Source organism: Melospiza melodia, chromosome 8 (assembly GCF_035770615.1).
Source record: "Melospiza melodia melodia isolate bMelMel2 chromosome 8, bMelMel2.pri, whole genome shotgun sequence".
NCBI lineage: Eukaryota > Metazoa > Chordata > Aves > Passeriformes > Passerellidae > Melospiza > Melospiza melodia.
In genome coordinates, this window is record NC_086201.1 from 37,894,192 (window position 1) to 37,918,088 (window position 23,897).

General features: G+C 44.2%; 1 protein-coding gene across 4 annotated transcripts in view; it reads right to left on the bottom strand.

The window, feature by feature from the left end:
* TRPM8 (transient receptor potential cation channel subfamily M member 8) overlaps window positions 1-23,897 on the bottom strand; it is a 101,683-nt gene that overhangs the window by 41,193 nt on the left and 36,593 nt on the right. Inside the window, exons 1-2 of one of the 4 annotated variants that reach the window (XM_063162731.1) lie at window positions 11,420-11,436; window positions 447-574 (exon numbers count right to left, since the gene is read on the bottom strand). The exons of 2 other annotated variants lie outside the window; for them this stretch is intronic. The gene's annotated coding sequence lies outside the window, so the exon portion shown is untranslated. Of the gene's footprint in view, window positions 1-446; window positions 575-11,419; window positions 11,437-23,897 lie in introns of those variants that run through there. One more of the 4 variants, XM_063162735.1, reaches the window with a different exon arrangement.

Here is a 23,897-nt window from a genome sequence, read left to right on the forward strand (position 1 = left end):
AGTAGTGTTTTTACTCAACAAAAATCAGACTCAGTTCCCTAATTTTTTGTTTGACACTTGGCATGGAGTAATCTGGTCTTCTCCTGCCTTTGACTTAAAGCTTTTCACTCATGTGAAAGCAATTTCTATAGCTGTGATATTCAGTGGCTCCATGGAGACATGGATTGCTCCCAGGCCGCCTTCCTTGCAGGAAGCAGTGCTGCCCCGTTTGCTGCTGGAGAACCTTCTACTGCCTTTCTATCACCCAGTTTGGACCAGTTTAGGCCAGGCTGGATGGGGCTTGGAGCAACCTGGTCTAGTGGAAGGGTCTCTGCCCATAGAATGGGGTGGAAAATTTGAGTTTTGAGAGTCCCTTCAAACTTAAATCGCTTCAGGATTTTAAGTTTCAGAGTCATCTTTCCTTCTGTGATGGAAGGTAGGTTTATTTGTCTTAAATCTCACATTACCTTGGCATGTGCACATCTGCATTTTCATGAACTATCCCTTAGGGCCTTCACCCCACATGACAGCATCTAACAGCTCCCTAAAACGTGTGCGTGGAGAAAGACAGAACACATCCAGTGATCCACTGCTCCTAAGGAACATAAAGAAAACAGATTTCAAGGACTTGAAGGTAAACCTGAGGAGGAGCTAAATAGCTCCTGTTCATTTTCTGGCATCTCGTTTCCCTAAAGCAGAGTTTTCATGGACAGCAGCACCATGGTCATGCAGCAACATCACTGAAGTACTGAACATAAATCTGTGGTTCATACCTGCAGAGAGTCCCTTAATCACTGCCCTGTGAAACCTGCCTGGCTGGCTACTCTCAAGAAAAATAACTACTCTGTACATAAATGGAGAGCTCAGATATTCCTTTAAAAATGTTAATGCACAGTTGAGGAACAAACACTTCTGCCTGGTCCTCTTAGGTAGAGCCAACCTGGAAAAGAGACAGATTTTTGGGGCCACTTTACTGTTCTCAAGTAAGAAATTTGTTAACCCAAACATAAGTAAAAAATGCTCCCTGAAAGTTTTCAGAGTAATCAATATTTCCCAAAGACAAGAGCACCTCCATGGGCAATAATTCACACTTTCCAGCATTCCTGCACTCTTGCTTTGAGAATACACATACAGCTATTCCAAATCTACAGGAAAATGTTAATATTTACTGTATTCCAGCAAAATCAGGGCTGACTCCAGCAGAGATTTCAGTGAGAATTTGCCAAACTGCACAGCACTCCTGTCTCTCCCAATTTACAGAAGTTATGTAACTCTGGGTTTGGATCAGACAGAGCTATTTGTGAACAACCAAAAGAAAAGGTGTTGTTATGGATCCTGGCCAAAGAGCTCTGTGTCTTTCTGGTGAACAAGCAAAAGCTTTACATCCTCAGGATCAGAGTCCTTGTCCTCTATGCAGGAATCAAAATGCAGCAAGCACTTGTATTACTAAGAAGTGGGAATTCACATAGATACAAAAATATTTTCCATTGTATTGAGAGCAGTGAAGAGACTGGGAAGAAAAAACTTCTTCTGCATCTGAATGAGCCTTCTGATTGTTTAAAATGAAGTATAAAGCCAGAGAGCAGCTGTAAGGAAAATGGTGCCTGAAGAGCTATGGGGATTTGAGCCCTGCAGCCCCCACTGTGCACAAAAATAGCTACAATGGGATTTAATTCTGTGGCTGGCAGGAAATCACTTTCTCTCCCAGAACCTGTGAAAGCCTGAGAGGGGCTTTTTGTGGGTGAGAGCAGAATTGACAATGTACCTGTGAAATCAAGTGACATCAGAGAATCCCAGAATGGTTTGGGTTGAAAGGGACCTAAGAGCCCATCCCATCCCATCCCATCCCATCCCATCCCATCCCATCCCATCCCATCCCATCCCATCCCATCCCATCCCATCCCATCCCATCCCATCCCATCCCAGCCATGGCAGGGACACCTTCCACTGTCCCAGGCTGCTCCAATTCCATCCAGCCTGGCCTTGGACACTGCCAGGGATCCAGGGGCAGCCACAGCTTCTCTGGGCACCCTGTGCCAGGGCCTGCCCACCCTCACAGGGAACAATTTCTTGCTATCACCTCATCTAAATCTCTCTTCTCTCATTTTAAAACCACTTCCCCTTGTCCTATCACTACATCATTGGCTGACAGCACTGAGATCACCATTACTGCACATGAAATGCCTTTTTAGGAGCAAGGGGGTTTTGGCTAAGCTTTGGGCACACCTTGTAACAACCTGGGATAATGGAAGGTGGCCATGCCCATGGCAGAGGGTGGAAGAAGATGGGCTTTGAGGTCCCTTCCAACCCACACCATTGTGGGATTCTGTGATTATTATCCCACTGCTGCAAGGCAGTGTCTGACTGGAGGTTGTGTGTGGGATTTCAAAGCTTAGGCTCCACAGAATCCAATGGTTAAAAGTATGATGGATCAAAAAGGCAAAAAACCCCTAATACTTACTCTGTGGAGTGCTAATCATGACCATTCCCTCATCTCAGCTCTCCCCATGGACTGCCAGAGAGAACAAAATGTCAAACACTGTCGTAGAACAGCCAGGGCACTTACTAATTACAGCAGCTCAAACAAAGCTTTACATGGAGATTCACAAAGAACATTTCTATCCCCAAAATCCCTCTGGATTTCTCTTGCTCTGGCTGCAAGCTGTTAACACTGTTCCTGTTTCTGAGCAGGAAACTGGCACTGATGCAGCTGCACACAGAATTTCATTTGCTGTGCATGACCTGCCTTCTGCACCCCTTTATTGCTTGCACAAAAATCCACTTCTCCCCTTTTTATCCAAGCTGCAGAAGCCCACCTTGAACTGGGATATGAGCTGGTGTGTGGCTCCTTACTCCCTTCATGTTGGGATTTTGGACTCATAGCCTAAATGGGAACTGTAAGACAACATTTGAGCACTCCTCATCCTCAGAAGCATCTGAAACATAACGAGCATGAGCACAACAAACCTGAGGAGAAATGCAGAGAATTATCTGCCATAATTATCTGCCAGGGAATTATCTGCCATATTAATACAGGCAATTTCTTGTCCTTATTTTGGGTTATATGGAGGCACAGTAAAATGAGGAGCCACAGAAAATCTTCAGTGCAAGAAAGGTCAATGAAACTCCTCAAACCAGACTGGAGTCCTACCCAAAGCAGAGGTGGGATAACTCCTGTTACACACAAATCTGGCAACAAAAGCACATGTGGAAGAGGTTTTACAGCGACTTCTGTGAGCCAGGGAGAAGCTTGAGAAGAGGATCCATGTTTGAAAAGAGGATCCATGTCTGATAAGGAGATCCATGTTTGAGAAGGGGATCCATGTTTACCCCTGAAAGAATTTCCTACCAAGGTCGCTGACATAGAAACCAAGAAAGAAAGAAGGATAAATAAGAGAATAAATAAGAGAAACCTGCAACTGCCTATTCCAATGAGTACTTTGTCTCCTCTAACCAATGAGTAAAGTATAAACTTATGAGCTTTATAAGAATGCATACAAAGGATGCCTACTAAGATAAAAGAGGGGTTTGAAGCTTTCTGAAAATGGAGTGTGTTGTTTTGTATTGTCTCAACTACAACAAGCACAGACATCACAACTTCTTTGAGGTTTGGGTCTTTAAAAATCCTGGAAAAGCCTAAAGAGCACTTTTCTCTGGTGACAGCTGCTCAAGTTCTGTGTGCAGGCAACACTTTCTGGTTCCTCCTTTCTTCTGCATTCGGGAAGGCAGGTGCACTGCTGGGCACAAACCAAATGTCACAGAAGATCCCAGCTCCAGTGACTCTTGCTCATTTTGAATGGCAGATAATGTGGAATGGCATATTTCCATATGGCTGCTCAATTCACAGGGATTTTTAATGTAATATTAATTACTGAAAGCAATTTTTAGCCATTTACCTAAGGATGTAGCAGAACATTCCATCAAGCCTGAAATGACACACAAAAGGACACACCAAAGAGAAAAGAGAACACAAGCTGGTGCAAAATGGCAATATTTTGGCAATTAGTGATGCTGGAACTGTTCAAAAGGGGATTTTTAATGGAATTTAAATCTATCAGAAGCACTTCTGACTAGTCTGAGTGTCAAACTAGTCTAGCTGAAAGACAAAAGTCTCCTGGAAAATTTAAATGTGACCCTGCAAAGACCTAATGCTGTGGAACGCTGAAAATGGGGATACAACAAAGCAGAGAGCTGTGGTCCTGCCCTCCCTCATCACCCATCCTGCTGTCCACAAGCATTTAAAACCCTTTTTCACAATTTACATCCCTAAATGCAGACACTTGTATTTCCTTTCAGTGTGAGAGTGCTTTGCATTTGAAGAACAATGAAATCATTCCGATGTGCATGTCAGCCCAGAAAGATCTGAAAGTGCATTTTGGTGTGAAATATTAATAGGTAGGAACAGAACACTGGCAGATTCTTTCTGTAAAAGCCCTAAAAATAAGAAAAAAAAAATCCACCAGAAAGAATTATGTAATTTTCAGCTTATCAGTGTTGAGTGACTAGAAATTGTGCACCTCGGGCTTTTATGCACTTTATTTGATGGAAATGTTCTGAGAAAGTCTTCATCAAGCTTTAAAAATTAGGAGAGGTGAGGAGAGGAGATGAATGCTTGAGATGAGCTAAAAAAGCACCCAAAACCCAAAGAAAAAGCAATAAGGAGGCTCTAATCAACACAGCAGTCAACTGGAGACTCACTTCCACCAGTGTGAGTTCACATCTTAGCTACAGCCCCATGGATTTCTTAGAATTTAGCCAGGATCAAAATAAAAATGTGCATTAATCCAGAATATTCCTATTGATGACAATCATAGGAAAGTCTCAGCAACAAAAACTTTCAGAACTTAAAAAACCTTCAAATTAAAAGCAATAAATAAATGAAATTCTTCTCACATTTGCATCAAAACTTCATGAAAACCACGTTCTTGTAAAGGAAGGACACATTTCAATAATCAAGTATACTTGAATATGGCTAGAATATTTAAGGAAAATACCGAGTTGATTAATTTTTCAAGGCTCATGATAATATTGTTGCAAGATTCAGAGTATTATCCTTAGTAATAACTGCTGTCACTCATTGTTGTAAAGTTCAGAATTCAACCAAACTGTATAATCTTTCTAAGAGTTTATGCATAATTTCTTGTGCCTATTTTGCATGCACTGAGATCATATACAGAAATCAAAGCCATACAGTACAAAGACAAGTGGTAACACCAAAGAAAAAGCTCTCAAATATTCATTTAATCTGCAGAAACTCCTCCAGTGAAGAAGTACATCTGTTTCCTTAGAGCCATATGACTAAAACACGCTGTCAAATTCATCTGATATTCAGTGAAAATTAACATATGCTTGGGACTATTTCAGTCTCCATTCTCTGGGAGTAACATGCAAACCTTGCACATCCATTCCAATCTCACACCACTGTGTGGATAATGGTGTGTGTCAGCAGCAGGCAGTAGATTATCCCACCCCAAAAAGCTACACTTAATCAGATATCCTCCAAAGATACCTTGAGTAAAATGCCTTTAAGCCACGGAAATCAGAGTTTTCAGAGTAAGTGGGAAGGTACCTCTAGAGGTCCAAATAAGTCACAATAAACTACACATGACTCAAGAGCTCAAGGAACAGAAATCCCACAGTCTCTCCAGAGTCTTTTCCAGTGCTTGAATGTGGCATTCATATTCTCTGGAAAACTCTCTTCGCCCAGGATTGTTCTCCTGGGAAGCTGAGAAGCTTCAGAGAAAAGGAAAACAATTCTTCTCTCATTTGCTTCTCCTGTGCTGTGCTCATGTGGAATGTGTTTGGGGATTGTTCACCCACAGGTGATTGTTCCATTGGGTTCTGCTGTGAGTTGTTTTGGCTCTTTGGCCAGTCAAGGCCAAGCTGTGTCAGACTCTGGAGAGAGTCACGAGCTTTCATTATTATCTTTTAGCATTCAGTAAGTATCCCTTCTGTATTCTTTAGTATAGTATAGTATTCTTTAATATAATATAATTAATAAAGTAATAATTAGCCTTCTGAGAACATGGACTAAGATTCATCATTCCTGCCTTTGTCAAGACATTCCCAGCAAATACAATACTTGAACATCCTCAGGTGGATGTTTTTTCCTATGACAAGAAAAGCCCAGAATGGTTTAGGTTGGAAGGGACCTTAAAGTCAATCTCATTTCAAGCCCCTGCCCTGAGCAGGGATGCCTTCCACTATTGTGTTTCTTTCTTCTTTTCCTGCCTGGCTCAGGGTCGGGATTTTTAACCCAATAACCAACCACCTGTGCCCCGCAATGGGGACTTTTTTATCCAATTACACAAAATCACCCAAACCCATGGAGAAGAAGGTGAAGGAGAAGAAGAAGGTGAAGAAGAAGGACCAGACTCCACCCTAAAATCTCCATCTTATCTTTATCTATATTAATATATTCTAAACCCTTAAACTCTAAGTTTTCTATGCTGTGATATTACACATTTCCATTCAAACTACACACCTGCAATCCCAGTTCTATCATTCTATTTTGGAAGTCTTCTCCATGGCCTCAGGTCAAATGCAGTGTTCTCTTTAGGATCTGTGTCTTTCAACACACAGAAAGCCTAAAATCCTCAGCATCCAGGGTTCCAACATTCCACTATCCCAGGTTGCTCTCCTACTTAATCCTTTGTTCCAGCTTGTGCCCAGGGCCCCATTCCTGCACACCTCAGACACTCCTGGATCCATTTTCTCTCCACATCCCCACATGAGGAAGTTGCAGACGCAATGAAGATCCCACAGCACATTTCCATCTCAAGCTCTCCTTGGGCTGGAACTAGATGATATTTAAGGTACTTTCCAACCAGGAAGATTCCAGGATATTTTATTCACCTGAGAGGGGACCAAAAACATGCAGTCAGCCGTTAACAAATCTCTAGCTAAACTATGGAAAAACCCTTCAGCTTTCAGGAATATGCTGCCTGTTCCCAATCCCTGACCAGGCTGAGAGATAACCTGTAAAGTCCTGTTGGTTTCTGTTTTCCTGCTGCCACAGAAGAAATAGGGACAGAAATAGTGAATCACCGATCCCATGGAGATAATATAAAGACGGTGCCAGGAGAAATGTCCAGCTGGAAAGTGTGGCTGGGAATCAAGTGAGCTGTGACATTCACCCCAGATCACTCTGAACAAAAAACAACAAGGGAATGGGAGGCCAAGGACACCTTTGAGTTTTGAAATGAAAAAGCTGGATTCAGTTGAACTTGCTGAAATAGGAAGCAATGAAAAACAATGTGTCTGAGCATTCAGAGATGAAAATAACACAAGAGCCCTTGCCAAATTTGCAGGCAAAAAATAAAACAGCCACACTGCAGGCTTGAAGTAGGAAACCCCAGCTGAATTATCCATTTTGAATGGATAGACAGAAGACCCCACTCCTTAAGGCTCTAAAATGCTTTGCATTACTTAATAATTTGTCCTCAGCACAGCTGCTGCTGGAAAATCAGTTTGAGGAAAGTAGGAGGATGGGAGGAAACTGCTTCCAAGAAATTTAGCTCGGGTCACAGTCGGGAAGAACTGGCTGTCCCCCCTCCACCCCAAGATGGGAATGTGTAGGAAAAGTTTTGAGCTAAAGAGTCTTTAAAAAGGAGGCACTAAAGGTAACAGAGTTAGCAGCTCTGACAAGAATTTCAGCACACAGGGAGAGGCAAGGAGGAAGAGATAGAGTCAATGGAAAAAAATCCCCTGGAGGCTGAGGTCAGACTGATTAAGATGCTGTTTCAGTCAATATCCGCTGAAAACCATAGCTGAAAGCAAACAAACACTAAATATACTTTTTCAGAGTCTTACAAGGAAAAGACTCTCATGGAAAATGTATGAAGAAGCTTCCAAGTAATTATAGATTGGCAACGTTGTATTTCTTTCCCTGACCATTATTTTAATTAATAATTAATCAGCTGCTGCTGTCAAGCCTGTGTGCTTAAAAACACCGAGTGGAGCATTCTTTATAAAGGGCAGTTTATCAACTTGATTTTATGTCCATCACACAGCATTCAAATGAAAGATAAGTGATTTAGAGTAAACCATGAATTTGATCCACTCACTCGTATATTTCATTGCTTTCCCAAGCCCAAAAGGAGCTTGGTGTCCAGGGAGGCTTTGATTGACTTTTAGGGTAAGAACAGCATAAACCCAAGGTCAGGCACCAAGGGAAAGTGCATGACTTGTCTGGAGTTCAGCTTCTGGAGAGTTTCTGCTTCTGAGAGACCCCCCAGATTTCCCATGCAGCACTGGAGGATACAGAGCATCACTTTCACCCAGCCCAAGTCTCCCTGGAGTCCCAGCCAGCTGCACAAAGGGCAGCACAAACACCTGTCTCACTCTCCCTGCCTGGACAGGTACCACTGACTCATCAATGTCTCTAGAACCCTTTAGTCCTGCTTCCAGAATATCCATTTCTGTAAGGCTTGGACTTTGCCCACTGAAAATCTCATATTTTGATCCTCTGCTTGCCTTTTTTCCACTATTCTTAGCACAAGAGCAATGCAAAGCGTTCACTCACTCTTTGCCCAAAATATTTTGTTCACAAGGGTAGACACCACTCAAAATCCCAGGAGCAGAAGTTAAGGCCAGCAAGTGTACTTTATTTATTCTGTGCTGTAGCTGTCCTGGCTGCCAGTGAGGCTGGAACAGCTCACTGGGCTCTGTGCTGACACCAGCCTTAGTCCCAGCTGGAAGCACAGCCTGGAAAAAGCAGTGGAAAAAAGTATCAGGTGGAAAATGTGGCCAAGATGGGGGTTGAAAAATGCAAATATCTTCATCCCCACAGTGGTCACATCAATTGATGAGGGTGAGAAAACCACAAAGAAACGTAGTCACAGACCTGACAAAGCCACCATGGAGACACAGACTAGGAACAGACCCTGCCAGTGCTGCTGGTGGATGGGCTGCTCAGACACCTCAGGCACCACTTCCAGCAAGATCAGCATCAGGCAGGAATGATAGGTGTCCCTAAAAACCAGCTGCTGGGGGAGAATGGGGAGCCTTGGAATAGTGGTGGAGAGGAACAGGCTATAAATAAACCCTACAAAACATGAACAAAATTTTGCCAGGGTTAACCACCCTATTTGCAGTACCAAGGGTTAAGGCCTCTAGGCTCGGCCTTGGTCTGCCTGTGGGCAGACTTTGCCCAGAGAGAAATAAGATTTCAAGTTACCTTCCAGGATGTCAAACCCTACAGCAGGTTTGTGAACTCAAAAATGCTTTAAAATGTAGATAAGGCAAGGCTGAAGCTGCCTGGGCTTTTTATGGCAGGGAGAGATTTTAAACAGGTGTTTACTGAGGTTTCAAAAAGCCCTCTAAGAACATCAAGTCCAACCATTAACCCAGCACCAAATGGTGTCTTTAGCACCAAGACTGCATTGCTTGGAGCACTTCTGGGGATGGTGACTCCACCACTTCCCTGGGCAACCTGTTCCAATGCCTGACCACCCTCTCAGGAAGAAACCTTTCCCAATATCCAACATGAACCTTCCCTGGGGCAACCTGAGGGCGTTTTCTCTGGTCCTGCCACTTGTTACCTGGGAGAGGAGAGACATTTAGCAGTTCTAGACTAATTTCAGACAACTGTTTCTGAATCAGAGTAATGGTAAGACATTGGGCCTTTCTTTACAATTGCAAATCTTTCAAAGATGGCCAAATTTTCCAAGGTTTACCCTTGCTTCCCTGCAGACATCTGAAGCCAGATTTTTTTACTCTTTACTGCTTCACGGCACTTAGCACCGAACACCCCAGGTTTGGGATTTTCTCACCATCACTACACAAATTTTGCACATCCAGTTCTATGTTGATTAGAGTTTGAGGACCCCAAAAAGATCATGGAATCTTTAGTTTATAGGTGGAGCTGTGTGCTGTGAAGACTTTAAAGAAAATAATTGGGATTATAGGTTATTTGGGAAAGCCTAGATCTGACAGCCATTGCAGACAGACCCTACAGCAAGCAGAGCTTTATAGCCACTCTGCAAAATGCTGAATTAAGGACAAAACATCCTGATCTAGTGCAGGAAGTCCTGCCCAGGCTCAGAAAGAGCCTCCAAAGGAGTGAAGAATCACCAAGCTGCATTCCTGCCACCTCTCCATGTGCTCCATTCATCCCCCTGCTTGCCCCTGATGCTGTGGGCTCCACAGGGAGTGGGGTAATTGTGCCAGTTCCTTGTTCCTCCCCGTTGGAGAGTGGAAGGTGCAGTAGATGTTGAGATGCAGAGAAGTCAAACATGCCCCTGAACCAAAGTCTTGCAGAGAGCAACAGCAGCAGGAACTCTCCAAAGGTTTGCAAAGTCTGCGAGTTATTGGAACTGGGAATGTTTTTTGGTCTCGGGCTCTCACCAGGACACACACCCCACAAAGACATGGCCCTGAACTTGATGAATAACTGCAATTATTGCTAATTAACAGGCCTTTAAGAGTCAGAAGAAGTCAGAAGTGAGTACACTGACAGAGGAGGACCAGAGACATTCCAGCCAGAGCTGTGGAAGGAAATGAGAAGGGTATGGAATACTGTTAAAATATGAAAAGGATATTAAAGCCAGCCTCAATTACCTAGACTATAATTGCATATACCATCTGCTAGCAATTTTTTGCATCTCAAAAAGGAGTCTTAATCGAGTCAGCACCATTCAGCTTTTCACACACTGCAAGTGGCAGTATTAGAAAGATCCATTCTGAGCCTCCCCATCATCCCCACCTCTCCAGCTTCTCCAGCCTCCCAGATGGCTGAAACCACAAAAGTAAAGAATGTCTTTGAAACCACTGCTCCCTGATTTAGGAGGGAACACATTCTTGATCAAATGAAAAAAAAAAAAGAATGAAAACATTTATGATTTCCAGCTTCTCTGAAGCTGCAGAGAAAGGTTTTCACTCTGACAACTTGTATTAGCTGGCCTGGAATCTGCAGGCAGCATCATTTAAGAAGTAATTTGAAACTGCAAGAGTACTTTTGGGGAAAGTGTCTCAAATGTCAGACAGATCTATTAAGACAGCTCTTGACAGACTAATCTTTAAGCCTTTCTTTTTTAGTGTGAGATTTGTATCGATTTTTAAAATAGCAATCCCATTACTACACATTAACAGCATGGATAAACATCTCTGCGAGTATTTAGGATTACAACAGGACAAAGGGAGAATGTGAGGGCAGTAATTTTCCATCACACAGTAGGTGAGTTGAACGCCGTATCTGCAAATCAAGTCCACCTCTAAAGCAAATTTTCGGCACAGCAGGAACTCCGGTGACCTTTTTTTGTTACCCAAATCCACGCTGTGCTGTGCCACTCTGCTCCCTTCCCGGCAGTCAGCTGAACATCTGAACATCCTGTTCCTCACCTTACTGCCTTTCCCACCGCCAGAGCTGGAAATTCCATTTCTCATGGGTCCAGTTGTCACAACTTCAGGAATGACAGAGGAAAACCAGGAGCAAGTGTACCTGTGCGTGAGGCTCAGTCGGCAGGAATGCAGGACATGGGCTCCATCTCAGAGGCCTTTTCCAACCTAAGTGATTCTGTGAAAAGAAACATCCCAACAGAAAAGGAGAGGCAGGCAGTTCCCTTCACAGCAGTTTGGATTCCTAGGGCCAGAAAGACCAGACCTGACCCTCCCTGAGCCCAAAGGCTGCTTGTGGGCTTGTCCCATGATCAGTCCTGTAAGAGTGACCAGACTCCCAACAGCCCTAGAGTCCCAAGCAAAATAAATAAATAAACAACTGCTCTTGCAGTAAATCCTGCTGTTCTCTGTCCCAGAGAGCCCTTGAGCTCAGCAGGCTGGTGCATGCATCAGCCTCAGAGCAGATCACAAAATCCCAGAATGGTTTGGGTTGGAATGGACCTTAAAGCTCATCTCACCCCAATCCCTTTTGCTATGGCCAAGGACATCTTCCACTGTCCCAGGCTGCTCCAATCCCCATTAACCTGACCTTGGACTCTTCCAGGGATCCAGGGGCAGCCACAGCCTCTCTGGGCACCCTGTGCCAGGGCCTGCCCACCCTCACAGGGAAGAATTTCTTCCCAACATCCCATCCATCCCATCCCTGTGGCAGTGGGAAGCCATTCCCCGTGTCCTGTCACTCCAACCCCTTGTAAAAAGTCTCTCTCCATCTTTCCTGTGGGTTCCCTTCAGGCCCTGGAAGGGTCGGTTATGTTGCCCTGGAGCCTTCTCTTCTCCAGGCTGAACAATCCCAATTCTCTCAGCCTTTCCTTTTGTCTCCACCAGTTGCCAGAGCTGTGCAACAACAGCTTACCTGATTCACCCTGGATTCCAGGTACAGAACAAACTGCTGTAATTTCAAGATTTCTCTCAAAACCCAGGGTTTATGCCACTCATACACTTTCCCCCAAACACACACAGACATTTAAGGAGCTCATTTTCAAATGAGGCTTCACAACCACAGGTTGGGTGGTTTTAAAGCTGAACTTGCAGATTTACAGGTGCTCCTGGCTATCAGGACATTGGACAACAGGAGGATTGCTCAGAGGGACACAGCAGTAAAGACTGGAGCCCAGGAATGCTCAGCTGTGTAAAACCTGTGACAGTGTGGCTGAACCTGGGTCAGGGCAGGGGCCATACCTTTGGATGTGGAAGAATTAAGTTAGAGATCCATGTGGGGCTGCCTACATTATTCTTTGGTTTAAAAATTGGATTAATCCTAAACATTCAGAGAGATTTGAAATGAGAAAAATTAGATGTTATCAAAGTGTGATCTGCAAGTGCTACCTGACCAATGAGGGAGGCAGGGAAAATGGGAATAGAGAGTTTGCAGGGAAGTCTCCTGGCCTGCAGTGGAGGGTATCACCTCTCCAAGCCCAGCATTCCCAGGGATAACAGATTCCACATTCTGAGTCAGATAACAGATCTGATAACAGATTCAGCATTCTGAGTGTCTCCAAAGTGTCTCGTAGTGTAGAAGGCCTAGATGGAAGCCTTTACTTCACTCCTGAAGCCTTCCTGGCCCATGGGAAGGAAGCTCCATGCAACCCTGCTGCCTGCAGGCACATCTCTTTTTCCAGGTGCTGGTCCCTCTGTTCCACCTCAGACAACCTCTGCTCATGCCCTGCCATTGCTTTTTCCAAGTCCCCTCTTAGAGAACTGGAAGAGAGGCACAAGAAGAGACCTGACTGCTGCTCCAGCTTCTTTTGGGTGGGAAATAGCCTTGAATATCAGTGGAGATGACTTCTCTCATGGGCACAGCTCCAGAGCCTCCCACCTTGTTCCTCGCTTCAGCAACCAGTGCTAGTGGTGGGCTGTGGCATTCACATTCTCTGAAGAGAGAGAGACATAATTCTCTCTCCCAGGATTTTTCCTGGAGAAGGCAGTGAGAAAGCTCAGAGAAAGAAGAAGGAAAACAATTCTTATCTCTACTTGCTGCTCCTGTTCTTTGGCACATGTGGAATGTGTCACGGAGATTGTTTACTGAAAGTGAATTTGTTACTTGGACTCTGCTGATGGTTGTTTGGACTGATTGACCAGTTGGCTCAAAGCTGTGTCCTGACTGTCTGGAAAGGGTCATGGGTTTTTCTTTAGTATAGTTTTAGTATTAGTATTTAGTATTTAATATAGTTTTAGCATTTAGTATTTCTTTAGTATAGTTTAGTATAGTTTTAGTATTTAGAGTATAGTTTAGTATAGTATAGTTTTAGCATTTAGTATATGGTTTTAGTATATCATAACTACTATGATATTTGGTAGTATCATACTACTATGGTACTACTAAATATCACAGTAGTATTATAGTATGATACTGCTATGATATTTAGTATCATAGTAGTAATATAATGAAATATAGTATAGCTTAAAGCATTTGTTCAGCCTTTGAATCATGGAGTCAGAGCATGTTCCTCTCACACTGAGGGCACCTTGCATCAATAGTGGACCTTGGATCACCTCAGAACAAGCACAGCTGACCAAAGGGATAGCCCACACCATGTAGCACCATGCTCAGCCCAGAAAAATAAAATATTTGGGGTCTTTATTTAGTTCCCCATTCTGCTGAGGGGGACATGGAACGAGGGTGAAGCTTGTGGGGTTTGTCACAAGAGAGCATTCCTGGGTTCCCAGGTGTCCCAGCCTCTCTGAAGATGTCACCCAGCATCTCAGAGCCCAGGTGTTACCTGGCTGATTGCAAGGGCAGAGCCATGACCTTCTTCAGACTCTCAAGTACAGAAATGTACTGAGAGAGCTCAGAAATTTCAGCTAATCCTTCCATTAGGGCCCTGCTGCACAAACTCCCAAAACTGAGGGTCAGAGGAGTATCAATTTGCTTTCTGAGTGGATTCTGTGCCCTTAAGGCTACAGATCATAATGGGAAAAAAACCAGAAAAAGCCCTCAAACAGGCCAAGTACTAGAAAGGTGATAAACCCCACACCATTAAAGCAAGAGATTTAAAGGCAGGTACATATTCCAGCTGATCTGATGCTGCCGTGAAATACCTGAGCCTGTTACAGAAGTTCTCGTTAGTTCTTCCAGCTCCATCAAGAAAGAATGTTTGTGTGGGCTTTGCCAAGAAGAGAGGAAAGTTCGGGGAAAAATACAAAAGAGAAAAAGGAAGAACATTCCACAGTTTGCACAATTGTTCTTGCAGAGCCAGTGGAGTGGGACAGCACAACAACACCCAGGAAACCTCTTGCTGTGAAAGCTCACAGCCACCCTGAGCCCAGGGCTGCTGCCTTTCAGAAGGCTCCTCTTGCATCCATTATTTGGCCTGTGCTGCACCTCTCCGTGGCCTGGAAGGAGGAGCACAAAAGGGAAAAGGGAGCTGTTCCATCCCAGGCCATACCCATGAAAAGCCTGAGCTCCTTCCTCCAAAATATTTCTAGCAGACTACATTGAATGTCCTGCAGGTGTAGCAAGGTTTGAGCACAGCACTTCTTTTTTCCTGCCCCCACCTCACTCCTCAGCTGTATTTCCAAATTCAGAGTTCTGCTCTGTCTGCTGGAGACCCCCACACCTGTACAGTACAGTACAACAGTGGAATATGCCAGCAAGAAAACATCAAGGGGAAATAAAATGTATAAACAGATTCTGGAAGGAGCAGCTGGGGTGTCATAAATGAGACTCAGGGGACCTGGAACAGAGAGAGGTGAAGCTGGAACAGGGATCAGTCTTGATCAGGGAAAACTTTTCTGGAAGCTATTTCCCAATGGAGCAGCACTAAGGAAAGCAAGTTGCAGTTTGGCCCTGCTGCTCCCACACAAACTGCTTTTGTGACTAAAAGCCAAATCTGCTTTTAAATATCAATACTAAAAATCCACACAATTCTTTCAGCCTCCAACTATAGCAAAGAAAAACGTTTTAGTGTCCTTTTTAAAAGCAAGCATCACATTTTTAAATATAATTTTGTCTGCCAAGATCCAGTCTCCTTTCTGCCACTAGATGTCCCACAAGTAAGGGGAGAATCCAGAGGGGAGCACTGTAAACTAATTGTAATTTGGATTTATTTTCATTTGAGCTGCTTTAAACTCTTAATGTATTATTCAACCCAGTGAAAGCTTTCTCAAATGTGTAAATACAACAAAAGACTCTTGCTGGATTGATGTATTAATTTAACAGCAATTTTGATGGTATAATATTAGATGTTAATCCCATATTCAGGTTGTTTCTATGCTTTAGTTCTCTAACTTTTAAATATAATGCAATTCTAGCAGGGAATTATTTGCATTATAATGAAGCATTTAATGAAGCTATTACCCCATGGGAACAGTTTTTGTTGATGTTTATTTCAGCATTAAAATAAACATCAGAGCAAGAACTGTAAAGTATCGGTGAAAACGGAGAATGTGCTGTGTCCCATCAGGCAGGCAATTAATGACAATCAATATAATCAATCCCCTGGGTAACTTAGCAGCATCTCCTGTGCTTTGTGTCCCTGTTCAGCACCCTCTGGTCCTTTGTCCAGGTTTCAGTTTGCCCCACTGGCCACCTCCTGTGACGGTGTTCACAGGGGTCTTAGGGTGAGGGAAGAGATGAGAATGTTGACTCCATGTTTCAGAAGGCTTGATTTATTATTTTGTGATATATATTACATTAAAACTATACTAAAAGAATGGAAGAAAAGGTTTCATCAGAAGGCTGGCTAAGCTAAGAATAGAATCAGAAGGAATGATAACGAAGGTTTGTGTCTTGGACAGAGTCCGAGCCAGCTGGGCTGTGATTGGCCATTAATTACAAACATCCAACATGGACCAATCCCAGATGCACCTGTTGCATTCCACAGCAGCAGATAATCAATGTTTACATTTTGTTCCTGAGGCCTCTCAGCTTCTCAGGAGGAAAAAATCCTAAGGAAAGGATTTTTCATGAGAAGATGTCTGCGACAACTTCCTTGAGCTGCCCTTTGCCAGCCCCTCTGTCAGGATGGTGTGGGACACAGCACCAAAGGCTTTAGTGAAGTTGAGGTAGACACTGGTGCTCCTTCCTCACCACTGAGTAACTGCACCATGGAAAGCTGCCCCACAATTAAACACAATTAATTCTGCCTGCAGTGAAGGTGTTTTCCTTAGTGGGGAGTGGCAATATCCCAGCCATGCAAGAAGCTTCTCACCCCTGCCTGGCTGTAATATCCCAGGGGCTTCTGTGTGTTTTCCAGGAGGAGAACAGAGGCAAGAAAGGATGGAAAAGAACTCCAGAGACAGCCGAAAACTCAACCCCTGAAACTTGACTTTTATAAGGCAACAGGATTTCATCCCACAGCTGGCACAGCCCCGTGTGCAACAGAGATTTTCTGCTACAAGGGGTGGATCATTTCAGCCCAGTGTGGACACCAAACATTTGACAGCCACATAAATAAACCCTATTTTTATTTACAGAACAGTTTCCTGATTTCCTGTCACCACTCATGCCTCAGCACACAAAACCCCTAAGCAAACCAAGGAAGGAGATATTTTATTCATGAGTACAAAGCCCAGCTGAGTTCTGAGAAGCCTGAGGTGTCTCCTCTGCAGGAGATGTGCAGTGCATCACATGGAAAGTGTCACAAGTCCCAGCACAACAAACTCGGCAGAAGATGCACAGGGGATGGCCAGTGTGTGAGAGAAGAGGCTTCTGTGATCCACTGTCAGGCTGGAATTTGGTCCCAGCTCTACTTTGTGCATTCTAGCTGCTTAATCCAATGATAAGAAGTGACCAGCTAAGGATTAGGTGAGAAGGAAGCCAAGGAAGTGACTTTGGCCCAGGATTCAGCTGACAGATGCCAAATTACACTGTACAATTCCCTTGGTAAACCTGGATTTATTTCTGCAGCACTTCTCTTCAGCCATTGCAAATAAACAACAGCAGTTTCAGCTCAGGAGCTTTGCCCTCAAGACTGTCAGAACACAGCTAAGCTCAGACCCACCTCCTGCTTCATTAAATTGGGGTGCTGACCTGTGTAAGCCACAAAAACCTGCTGTTGAATTTGTCCTGGCTTTTCCAAGTGGGGCTGGGAGCACTGCTTGACTGTGGAAAGTCAGAAACAGGGATCGATGGCCTGTTCAGTGTTTACCTGTGAAACATTCCCCATTCTCACAAGGGTGAGGTGTGACGGTGTTCACAAGGGTTCTTGGGTGAGGGAAGAGACAAGGATCTGACTCCATGTTTCAGAAGGCTGATTTATTATTTTAGTATATAAATTACATTAAAACTATACTAAAAGAATAGAAGAAAGGATTTCATCAGAAAGCTAGCAAAGCTAAGAATAGAATAAGAAGGAATGATAACAAAGGCTCTGTCTTGGACTCTCTGTCTGAGCCAGCTGGGCTGTGACTGGCCAGAAATTAGATGTTAATTTAATTAGATGTTCTAATTAAATGTTAATTAGAAACATCCAACATGGGCCAATCCCAGATGCACCTGTTGCATTCCACAGCAGCAGATAACCATTGTTTACATTTTGTTCCTGAGGCCTCTCAGCTTCTCAGGAGGAAAAAATCCTAAGGAAAGGATTTTTTATAGAAGTTGTCTGCCACAGTGAGGAACAGCAAATGTCCCAACAGTATCAGCACATGGAGACAGGAGATGAAGATGGAGCTGGAGGCAGGAGGCTGCCTGAGTGCAGAGCCACAAGAACCAGCACCCTGATGGCACCAACAGCCCCTCACTGCCCTGAGCAGCCTCTGCCTGCAGTCCTGCTGATGCTTTGAGGAGCTGGAACAGAGGCTGGATGGGGTTAAGAGCAATAAAGTGGAGATTTATTGAAGTGTATTCAAAGGCCACACCCTGGCAGTACCATGGCTCTGCCCAGATGGCTCCAAGATGGAAGCAAAGAGGGCTTGGTCATGGGATCTCTCATTTTTACAAGCTTTAGTCCATTTGCATATAGGAGCCAATTAATAGCTTCAAATGATGAAGTTTCATCCTCCTTGCCTGTTTGCCCGTTCTCCTCTTCTCATGTTGTTTATGCTTTGGGCCTGAAGTTTGAAGAGCTTGTCCTTGAGTCTCCAGCTAGAGTAGGATTGTTTTGTCTTCACCATCCTGTGGAAAGATCCCAGTGACTCTTAATATACAGCTAAAAGTGCACACTGAAACAGAACAGGAAGACCTAAGGTGTCACTGTCCAGAGGGTCCTGTTCAGCTCCATGCCTGGCACCCAGTCCTGATCTGGAAGTTCCTGAGCTGGCAGGCAGGTAGGTGACCCCTGGGCCCACCTGCAGCCCTGCCTGCAGCCCCAGTCCCTGCTGCTCCTGTCTGGAGCCCTGCATGGATCCTGCTCCATCCCCTCACTTGGGTTTCCACAGACCCTTCCAGCAGCACCCAGCTCTGCTGCTGCATCCCCAGGGCCCTGAGGAGGTTTCCAATGGCAAAGCCCAGCCCTGGCTGTGGTTCTGGTGGTGTTGGAGGTATTTTGTTGCTGTCCCAGTGGATGGGTTGCAGGGGACGCTGGCAGCTGTACTGACCGGCCTCAAGTGCTCACAAGTTTCACAGACAGTTCACAGGCACAGCACCACTGGAGACAGCCTTCAAGGCAGTGAGGCTTCCAAAGGACAGCAAAGAGGTTTCACCTGGCTGTCAACACTAGGAAGCCCCTGTTAAGCCCTTTTGAGCCCCTCAAGCTTTAATTTTATTGTACAGCCCCTCTAGCGGCTTTTGTCCCCCCCTGCCTCCTTTTCCTGATACTCCTGGCTCTTTGGAGAGCCACAAGGTTCCTCTCACTGGGATTCAGCTGGATGCAGGATTTGGCCCCATTTCTCACACACACACCCCTGCCAGCTCCCAGAGGCACAGGTGAGGGCAGCAGCTTCCTGCTGAGGTGTTCACTGAGATGTTCACCTGTCCACTGCCCAGCACCCAGACTCTCCTGTGCACGTGTCACCACCCTGCAAACACCTTGGCGCATGGTCCAAAGGGTCACTTGCTATTTGCTGTCCCAACGCCAACAGAACTGGGGCAGCTGGACACAAACCCAGCTCTGGGAGCACCCTGTGCATCCAAATTCCCCCTGGGACCATGTAAGAGCAAGGGACAGGGGATGGGCCAACATCTGGAGCTCCAACATCAGGCTGCAGGACAGCTCCTTGGTGTCACTGTCATATTTTCTGAAGAATCCCTTCGCCAGGATTTCTTCTCCTGAGAAGATGAGAAGCCTCAGAGAAAACACAATATCTCATCTGCTTCTCCCTGTTTTACTGCTTTGGAATGTGGCTGGACATTGTTTAGCAACTGGTCAATGTTTGATTGGTTTCATGTGAATTGTTATTAATTAATGACCAATCACAGCCAGCTGTGTCAGACTCTGAGGAGGCAGTCATGGGTTTTTATTATTTCATTCTTGTTAAGCCTTGTGATGTATATATACTTTCAATATATATAATATATATATATATACTCTTTCAATAAATATCATATCATATCATATCATATCATGTCATATCATATATATCCTATCAGCCTTCTGAGAACATGGAGTCAGATTCTCATCTCTTCACCTCGTCCTGGGGACCTCACAAACTCAACACCTTGGGAACTGGATTTGTCTGAACTGCACGTGGAATTGTGTGTAAGCACTGGATCAATGCCTTGCAGACAGAATAAACCTACTGGTTTGGTAATAAGGAGGTTGAGCACTTATTTTAGTCTCTTGCCTAGATATATGCCACCTCTGCAAGCTGAAAGGAGAAGCAGGCAATGAATATTTTGACAAATGTTCTAAAGGCTGCACTAACACAAGCTGATGGAACACACAAATAGGGAAAACCCCACATACTTAGCATTATTACTTTCTTATGAATTAGCTCAAGAGGCCCACAGATTGCTAGCTGACGTTTTTAGGAATAGCATTACTTAAATTAAGTGCTCTAGTCCCAGTTCTGGTTTACATACAATTAACTCTCCCTTCCCACACAAACTTTGTATTTTAACAAATAACTGATTTCTTCAATGGATTATTCTCCCTTTAAAGACAGCACTGTTGGGGGCAGGTCACTGGTTTGGCAATCTTTAAACTTAAACCCATTTAACCCACCAGCCCTTAACCTTATTTTTCTGATCAGGCTGCAGGTGGAGCTGTCTGGGTGCATGAGCTGACTGGCCTGTGAAAGCAGATGGCATTTTCCTTCCCCAGCTGATACAAAGGCATTCCCAGAGCAATCCAAACCCTTCCACACTGCCATCCTCTGGCAAAATATGCATACAATATTAATGACAGTCATTTCTGTCCTGTGGCAATTTCAGTCCTAGAAGAAGAGTAGGAATATTTTCCTAGCTCCCGCAGAATCTTTACTGGAAAAGATCCAGTAAAAGATCTGATCAAAATTGAAAGTAGAGGGGTGTTTTCCCCCCCATCCAAGTGCATCTTTCTTGTATTACTGCTGCAAAGATGAATATATAGTTATCCACAAAGGTATCACACTATAACAGGGTACCTAAGGACAATATTACCAGAGCGCATGCTTTTCATGCTCAGAAGCTACAGGATAAAAAGAAAAAGGTCAAAGCAGACTTAATACAGACAGAAGTTTGCTCTTGGAATGCCTGTCTAGTCAGATGTTGGATGACTGATCCTGTCTGGGGGTGTCCAGAAGAAGAATGACAAAACTCAGCCAGGACCTGCTGAATTTGCATTTGACTTTGGCACTGGCAAGGTTACCCAAAGCACCTGGACTCAAACAAGTTCCTGGCACTGCTGGCTCAATTTCCCACCCCTAATCCAGGCTGCCAGCAGGAAAACTACCATGAGGCAAACAAGGAAAGCAATTCCTCAATCACTGACAACAAGGCACCAGAGTTTTGTGTCAATCTAGCCACAGCAAACATTCTTGAACCCTTCCAGGGATGGGGTAGTCACAGCTTCTCTGGGCAACCTGTGCCAGGTCCCTCCCACCCTCACTGTCAATAATTTGTTCCTAATATAAATCTAAATCTGATGTAAATATCACTGCAGAGCTCTCATGTTAAGAATTCCCACCTTCTGTAATGAAGATGAATTTATCCCAGGGCTGTCTGCCCAGGCAATTCTCTCTGCCATGGACCTCAGCCATGAAATGAAAACAGAGCCTGCAACAGCAAAGAAGATAAAACTGACCAGTGCCATGACTGTGTGCAGTGAGAACTGTAAAAGTGGCTCCCTTACATAACCAGCCTTGACAGAAAACAGCGAGCACTCACTGAGACCTCACCTAGAATTAAAAGCTGCTGGGCTGACCAGGAGCTGCCCCAGGAACCTGGAACGGGTTGAAGCCATGAGATGTTGTGGTGGTGTTCACAGGGGCCCCAGGTTGAGGGAAGAGATGAGAATGTTGATTCCATGTTCCAGAAGGCTGGTTTATTATTTTATTATATATATTACATTAAAACTATACTAAAAGAATAGAAGAAAGGGTTTCATCTGAAACCTAGCTAAGAATAGAAAAATAATTAATAACAAAGTGACTGACCAAGACAGTCTGAGCCAGCTGGGCTGTGATTGGCCATTAATTACAAACAACCACATGAGCCCAATCCCAGATGCACCTGTTGCATTCCACAGCAGCAGATAATCAATGTTTACATTTTGTTCCTGAGGCCTCACAGCTTCTCAGGAGGAAAAATCCCAAGGAATCTCAGGGAAGCAGGGACCCCCACACTGACTGTGTACAGCAGCCACTTGCAAATTGAGCTGCATTCAAGAGCTGAGACCTTAATTTGGCATTTCAGGCTGCTGCATTTGCTTTGGTAGTTTTCCTATTACTGTTGTGAATAGTGTCTGGGCTCCTACATAATTAACAGCAGCATAATGCCTACGAAATGCTTCTAATTTGCTAGGCTGCCTTTTCATGCAAGTGAAAAATATTTAAGCAGACATTAGCAAGCAGGAGGCAGAACCCCACACATGCTGCTGGTGGAGGAATCTTGAGCAAAAACCTGAAATGATGAAATTATCCACCAAAAAATCTGAAAAGTAAAAACCAACATACACCAGGCGATTCCTCTGCACTGAAAGGGGAAGTGTATGCTCCACGGTATGAGACCATGAATGTGGTCCAGCCTTCAGCTTTGAGACTGAGATGCAGAGATGTGCCATTTCCTACAGAGTGAGCTGCAGACAGATGTCTTGTCATTTTCTGCCCCACACAGGTCTCTCTGCTACTGTCCAGTGTTTAATACTGATCCAGGCACTGTAGCAAATCCTGGTTTCCCAAATTAAAGAAAAAACCCAACAGATTCAACCTCCCAGCCCTGGGGCAGTTCTCTCCCCCAAGTACTCCATACAAAATCTCCCATGAGACAATCTCTTCTTACTCTCCCTCCTCCTGAATCCCTTTAATAAGCCATTCCCTTTTATCAGAATCCTTTCTATCTTTGCTTTTTTTTTTTTTTTTTTTGGACCATCTCTTCTCCCTTCTCCCATCCCTCCCCTTTTTTTTTTTTTTTTTTTTTAACTGCCAGAAAAAGAAGTTCTCACAGAGTGCAGCTGCATTTAACTAAGGATTTGGAATTCTGCAGGATGCCCTGGGCTGCTGTGGACAGCATACCAACCAAGCCTTAAAAAAGCCAGAGGAAGAACCACACACAGCCCCTACATCTCAAGTAATTCCCACGTTCCTGTCAGTGCAGCTGATGTTTGGTGCTGCAGTGATTTTCCCTCAGCCTAGGAATGGGAAGCAGGCACGGCTGGGTGTTTATCTTTTGGCAAGTGCTCCTTCCCTTCAGTATCCAACAAGGCTCTTTTTAACTTCCCTGATAACAAGTACATTGTTTACAGCAAACATTCTCACAGAAGAATGTGGCTTGCACCCGAGGTCAGGCTCGGGGAGATGTTTATTAGCACAGCTGGAGGGATGTGCAGCAGGTAATTCTGCCTCTGTTTTTCTCAGGTGCCAAAGAAGCAATATGGAAATGTGTGGATTTTTATGATGCAAGGTTTAATGTCCTGTCACAGACATATTTTCTGAAAAACTCTTTTGCTAGGATTTTTCTCTTGAGAAGCTGAGAAGCCTCAGAAACAAAATGTAAACAATAATTATCTGCTGCTGTAGAATGTGGCGGATGCATCTTTGATTGGTGTCATGTAGTTGTTTTTAATTAATGACCGATCACAAGTCCAGCTGTATCGAGACTCTAAGCAATCACCTTTCCTTTCCTTTCCTTTCCTTTCCTTTCCTTTCCTTTCCTTTCCTTTCCTTTCCTTTTCTTTCCTTTCCTTTCCTTTCCTTTCCTTTCCTTTCCTTTCCTTTCCTTTCCTTTCCTTTCCTTTCCTTTCCTTTCCTTTCCTTTCCTTTCCTTTCCTTCCCTTCCCTTCCCTTCCCTTCCCTTCCCTTCCCTTCTGTCTCTTTCTTTGGTATAGTTTTAATATATCATTTTCTTTTGGTATAATATCATAAAATACTAAATCAGCCTTCTGAAACATGGAGTCAAGATTCTCAGCTCTTCCCTCATCCTGAGGACGCTGCAAACACCACCACAATGTCCCTATGAAAATAAGTTTTACCTGCACATCCCCCCTTCCTCCTATTTTCCATTA